Consider the following 7,142-nt stretch of genomic DNA (forward strand, 5'->3'; position numbering starts at 1 on the left):
TTTGTTGGGCAACATTCTGGAAATTCCTTCCTTTAATCTTGGCTAGATCTTTCAATTTTGATCTTCAATCCTTCCTAGATGTTTAGGAATATCTTCTTTCCTTTGTTTGTGGATTTACTGGAGATGTCTTCCTTGAATCTTGGCTTTATCTCTTATTGCTGATCTTCAATCCACCCTAGATATTTAGGAATATCTTCTTTCCTTCTTTAATTCTTGTCCAGCAGAATTTCGAGAGGATAGTGAACAATCATTATGTTATTTCCTGTGGGTTGTCACTTAGTCAAAATATAATGAGTTAACAACATCCCTCTTTTTGATAATGACAACTAATATTAAATGAGAATGTAATTTGACTTCCCTGTTAAATGTTACTATGGTATAACGTATGTGTTGCGCAATGTAATTTGACTTCCTTGTTTAATGTTACTGTGTAATAACATACTTGTTGCGCTCGCCCTGTACATCTGCTCCCCCTTTCTTCATGCCGCTTTATTTTCTCCCCCTTTACATAATCAAAAAGGAAAAAACAGAACACCAAATAGGATGGGCATAAACAAATATATAAACGAAAGAGTATGTGGTCAGAAGCCCCAATTACAGTCTAAGAGAGAAGGAGATATAACTCCACAAACATAATGTCTTAAGGAAAAAAAATGATCACCAACTTAATGTTTGGCCAGAAAGTACGTCAGGATGTTTATCACGTTCTTACAAAAACTATTAAGAGATTTCTAAACAGTTTTTGAAAAAGTAGAGTAAGAGGTATGCATAGAGACAACCAATCCATTGTGAGCAGAGTCAGCTCCAGTCTCTATGGAGTTGTCTTCCTTGAGAATTTTATTGACTCAGCGAAAAACATCCTTCTTAATTTCCTGTACTTCAAGAAGTAACTTGCCCATATCTGTTCTGGAATCCTTGTGTAGTTGTATCACCTTTCCAAGGGTATCCTATATGACCTGCATATGGGATTCAAGACCATCGAGCCTTACCTTACTATGATCCGCTTCTTTGAGGAACATTGCAGCAGAATCGGCAGAAATGCGAGTGGACCGTGGTGTGTCAGTTCTAGTCCGAACAGAGTCCTTCTTGTACAATATCTCATTAACCATCACATAGCCCATGCTGGAGAACGTTCGAGTTTCATAAGTGGCATCTATCAAAGTAGGCTTGTACATAGAGAGATCAACCAAGGAACTGACAACGATATGAGAGATAAGCAGTCCATATGGTAAGCTTGCAGATGAGTTATTGTCTTCAGCACTATCTATTGTGTATTACCAAAACTACATAGCCCAATTCAAAGAGATCCTTTTCAGAAGGCAGTCAGCTACAAACATATCTCTGTTGGAAATATGGCGCAGAGATCCCTTAAGAGGAACAAGGGTAGTGGCCACAGTATGAGAAAGAATACGATTCTCAAAACCCAAAGAGAATGGACAAAAGTTAGCGATATCAAATTTGGATTCAGCAATAAAAATCTTAGCATTTTCAAGAGAAACTTCAAATTTATCAGGCCAGGTATTACCATGCATAAAAGGAACATTACCAGAGAATTAAGACCCAAAAACTTCTTTAAACAGAGAATAATTTAGAATTATATGATAACAAAAAACTAGGGTTTCCCATTCACCAGTTTCAGCAAAGATCCAGAGGTTCGCATAAAAGAGGCGAACAGGTTCTTTGAAGAATTCTTTCCCACAAAGCCTCAACTAAAGAGATAACTTTTGAGCACAAAAGTAAGGACTTACAACATAGTGGGAAGCTTCAAGATTTTCAAGGTTGATTACGCCCCCAGCTACGATGGTTCATTTTGAGAAAGAGGAGTTCCGCATCTTGTGTTCAATCCCCCAAGAGATAAAGGAGTCATTGTCTGTAAAGGAATTGGGAAAGACAACACGCGCTTTCTTTGCGACTTTCTTCTTGGAAGAACATGAACACTTCTTCGGACGAGGAGCGATGCACCGATCATTCTGAGTGAGAAGAATCAGAGGAGAGGATTTCTACTTCAAGGGAAGAAGAATAAGATGGGTAGGCGTTTTGAAGAGAGGCATGGAGAGATTGCGAGTCATTTTCGTGAGAGAGGAGAGGGTGAAGGTAGAAGAGGAAGGACGAGAAATATAAAAGAAGAGAGGAAGGTAGAAAAAGGCGGTGAAGGGACAATTGAAAGGACCTGCAGAAGTTGAGGAGTTTTTATGGAAGGAAGGGTTGGTCATAAAGTCACTATAAAATAATTAGTAAAAACATTAAAAGGAAATTATGTAAAATTAATGACCGGTTCCAATAATGCCAAGTTCTTCCCTAAGGATTCAAAATATCTCCTCAAGTAAGGGTTTAGTAAACATGTCTGCTAACTGATTTTCAGAGTCAATAAATTCAAGAACAAAATCTTCACTTTCAACATGATCATGAATAAAATGTTGTTTAATATCAATGTTTTAGGACGAGAATGATGTACGGTATATTTAGACAGGCTGATAGCACTAGTAATATCACAAAAAAGAGGTACTCCCTTAAATGTTAAACCGTAGTCTAAAAGTTGATACATCATCCAAAGTAATTGAGTGTCGCAACTTCCAACAGCAAAATATTCATACTTAGTGGTTGAAAGAGCCACAAAAGTCTACTTTTTGCTACGCCAAGAAATGAGAGATTTTCCTATAAAATGACATGTTCCACTTGTGTTTTTTCCATCATTTTTATCACCTGCAAAATCAGCATCTGCATACCCAATTAAATCAAAATAATTAGATAAGGGGTACCATAATCCTATATCTGAAGATCTTATAAGATATCAATGGACACAGGATCCGTCGATCGTGGTGTCGTCTGTGAGGCTGTCTTTTTCTGCATGTTTTGAATTAATTCATTTAATTAGTTGGCTTACTTAGGAGGTTAATTAGGGGATAGGGGAAGTCTAATTAAGTTCATTTATAACCTATATAAAGCCTCTAACCTAATTAGACTAACCTCAGCTCTCATAATTCCCAAACCCAAGCTCTCTTCCTTCTCTCTTCTTTCTCACTCTAGTTGAATAACTCCATTGAACACCAAGATAGGTGTAGTTTCAAGGGCTGCAAATGTTCGAATTTCTCCATCAATCTTCATAAATTATTAAGGTATAGGATTCCTTTAACCTTCGATACCTCTATCCTTAAAGGGTTCCATCAAATCGATTTCCAAAGTTGAGTTTTCATGTGGATCTTTACCAATCACGAAATTGATCTTGTGAATTAATTTGTTTATAATATATTATGGATATTATGCATATATTAACATGTAGTATAACTTTATTATTATATTTATCGATGGATTTTTTTAGTTTGTAGAAGATAACCTTTACCCCTTAATCCTAGGTTGTGATCTTGATACAAATTGTGTTGTATTAGTTCAATTGAATTGGTTATTGATTGAATTACTACTAGATGATGTTATTGTATAAATTATGAATATATTAGAATGAATTATAGTCCTATTGTGATACTTCTTGAGTAATTGATATAGATTCTGACCTTGATCTAAGTTTCTTATCTTAAGCTATGAACTAGTGATGAATTATGATATAGTGGTTCAATTGGTTTTGTTATCATGTCGGTTATTGATTTATGGTGGTGTTATACCCTTATAGTATTTAGTTGAGTATTTATGGTAAGACCTTGATTATGGATTATGAAGGAGACGTGTTAAGTCTTGAAATCCCGATTCCTTACTTCAATCGTGGTAAATTATGATTAAGTGATGATATTGAATTGAACTATATCTTGTATTAAGATTGATACGGTTGGTATGATGGCGAATTGAAATGTCTTGACTATTTTTTTTGAGGTGTTACCTAAGACATAAATGTTATAATGATGGTGATGATTTAGCAATGTGTCTTATTATGAAGTGATATGTAAATATGCTAAGCTCACTTATATGAATTGTAATGAAAGGACCTGACTCATGCAATTATTATTGAGTTATGATGATTATGACTATACAAGGTATAGACCCTATGACCTACCTTAAGCTATGATGATTAAAAAAGACATTAAAGACATTTCAAAAGGGACTTATCTTACCACCGAGTGAACTTGAAAATGGGAGCTGTGACTTTCCATAGAGGAAGATTCACCTTATAGTTCCACATGAGGTGTTGACTCCCCAATGAAGGATACTCACCCAATGGATTCCTATGAGGTGAGGCTCCAATGTCCAAGTGGCATGTAAAGGGATTATACTTATCTCTTAGTTCTTTAACTATTTTGCCCCCATAGGATGAATAGCTAGTGAATCCACCTAGAAAGCTACCTTTATGTTTGATTTTACTTTGGCCGGTATACCACCTTCCATCAGAGTATGGTTTCACAACACCGGATTTCACACTTATCTCTTGTTGTCTATGTCGGCTAAGACAAGTGTTCCCTAAACTAAAATGAAGTAATGAAGTACAAACGAACTAAAGGTACTTAAGAGGTTTGACTTAGCCTAAGTAGGTGTATGAGACTCTACCTATGCTCTGCACTAGTTTGCCTTGAAGGAAACTTTAGAAGGTTATTATTATATATGTATATGCTTATAATGGTACATGATATGTATATTATGATCTTTCATATTGTTTATATTTTATGATGATTAGTTTCACTTATGAATATGTATTGCTCTTCATTGTTAAAAGATTATGATATGTGCTCAATGACATTCTATGAGAAGTTAGATGTTGGTAATGATTGTTGTTGGGTTACTTGATTGAGTAAGGTTATGGGGCTTTTCTTGATCATTCGACTTGTTGACTTAATAAGGGTTCATGGGTAATTGTATTGCTTTGGTTATGTTATAATGAACTCTTATTCATGCTTGTTGTTATTATGACTTTATGATAGAGTTTCTTGGGTATGTGTCCAATTATCTGATATGCATGTTGACTTGACTAGACTTAGCATTATTATTCTTTTGATGTACATGCTTTAGACTTAATGAATATGTCATTTTGATTGGTATGGTCTTCTTGAATGTGCATAAGACTTTCTAAATGAAAAATAACATGTTTTAATAAAATATCCCTTTTTAGCGTGATTTGATAATATATGTCCATGTGGTCTCATACGTAGTACAAGTGGTGTACTACACCCATTCTCTCCCTTTTCCCCAACATTTTATGTTCCGGTCATTGAAGGGCTTTAAGAAGACATTGAAGGAAGTCTTGGAATTCTTATTCATCCAAGTTCGGTAGGCTCTTACATTCCGAGGGCAATACAACTTTCTAGCTATGAAGTTGTTTAAGTTTTAAGATTCTTATGTTCTTTCCTTTTTATTTGAGTATTAAACATTGTATACCCTATGTGTGACTTTATTACATTGATTTATGGGATAGACCCAATTTGATCTATTCTTGTTAGATGGTTATGAGACGACACATCCATTTGAGACTATCTTATATTTTATATATATATGTGCAATAAAAGTAGAAGACTAAGTAATCTTCCTATATGAAGGGTCTATTTATACTCGATATAAATATTATGTGTATGTAGAGGTTTATGTAAACCTCTATGTAGAAGTAATGAAAAATTTTAAAGTTTCCTTGTTTTTAGCCTATGAATAATGATATAAGCTAAGAGGCTAGTCTTAGTCTTCAAAGAGGACGACGACGCCGGTTACGTCTAGGAAGTTCTCTTCGAATATGGCAAACTTGGTATCAGATCATGAGGTTAAATATCCTTGAGTCGATACCTCTCTCAACCAGGTCTATGTAGATTCGTATTCATAATTGTGCATGCGCCACACTGATTGATAAAACCTATATGATGCTTAGGGAACTCTCACTTTCTTGGATGTCCAATATCGTGCTTCTAGAGTTGTGACTCTACATGCTTTTAGCATCTAATCCTTTTTGTTGTGATTATAGGAAATGAATACTCGAAGAAACGCGACACGGTGACTTGAAGAAGAGATTAGCGATGCGGGAGTTCCTCCCCGAGGCAATCAAGTTCCTCCTCTTGAGGAAGAAGTTAATGATGACGAAGGTCCAATCAATCCTCCTCTTCCTTTGATGGATGGTTACAAAAGGGCTGCTCTTCTCCACATGGCCCAAGCGCTTACTACTCAAGCACATGTCTTCGCTACTCAAGCACAAGCCATGACGGCCAAAGCTAATTGGAAGGTTGTACCCCGAGCAAACAAAAATGTTGGCACCATGGACTCCCATTTAAGGAATTTCAGTAGGATGATTCCTTCTACATTCTATGGGTCCAAAGTTGAAGAAGACCCCCAAGAGTTCATCTATGAAGTCTAGAAGATCCTTTATGTTATGTGGTTGACTACTAGTGAAAAGACTGTATTAGACACTAACCAACTCAAAGATGTGGCTCAAGCTACGTATGTCCAATGGAGGGACAATAGGCCTTTTAGAGGTGGACCCGTTTCTTGGAGGTGTTCAAAAAGGCTTTTCTTGATAGATTCTTTCCTAGGGAGAAGTGGGAAGCTAAAGTGGTGGAGTTCATCAAATTTTGTTAAGGAGGTATGAGTGTGCTTGAATACTCCTTAAAATTCACCAAATTGTCAAAGTATTCTCCTTCTTTGGTTTTTGATCCTAGGAATGAAATTGATCGTTCTGTGACGGGAGTGTCAGATGAATTGCAAGAGGAGTATCATTCGGCTATGCTACATGACAATATGAACATTTCTTGTCTCATGGTTCATGTTCAATAAGTGGAAGAGGAAAGGGAAAAGATAAAAAGTACAGATTCCAAGAAGGCAAGATCTTTTGATGGTGGTTCGTCAAAGGGTAGTCTTGATATCCAAGACAAGCCTAGGTTCAAGAAGAGGATGTCTAATTGTAAGACCTCGAGAATGACTTAGGTGAAGTAAGTCATAACATGTAACATGTTGGTAATGATGGTATAAGGTACTAATTACGTGTATAAAGTGGTATTGAGGCAGTTTCTAAGAGTTTAGGTGCATTGGAAGTCAAATGTCAAGGGACGACTAAGACGTTCGACGACTAAGTCACCTATCTGCCTCATAAGTGGTTTTATGTGTTTATATGTGATTCATGTGCTTATAAGGTGCTTAAATGAGTTATTATAGTATAAACAGGCAGTGTGTCAAGTTTCGTGAAGTTTGGAGGTCAAACGTCCAAGAGCGTCCATGACGTTCGAAAG

General features: G+C 36.2%; 1 long non-coding RNA gene across 1 annotated transcript; it reads right to left on the reverse strand.

The window, feature by feature from the left end:
• Nucleotides 1-544: 544 nt before the first annotated feature.
• LOC114074826 lies at nucleotides 545-2,186 on the reverse strand. Its single transcript, XR_003575119.1, has 2 exons — nucleotides 1,749-2,186; nucleotides 545-1,283 (listed from the first exon to the last, which is right to left on the reverse strand). It is a non-coding gene; the product is annotated as an uncharacterized LOC114074826 (long non-coding RNA).
• Nucleotides 2,187-7,142: the final 4,956 nt, after the last annotated feature.

The sequence above is a fragment of the Solanum pennellii genome, chromosome 1, assembly GCF_001406875.1.
Source record: "Solanum pennellii chromosome 1, SPENNV200".
NCBI lineage: Eukaryota > Viridiplantae > Streptophyta > Magnoliopsida > Solanales > Solanaceae > Solanum > Solanum pennellii.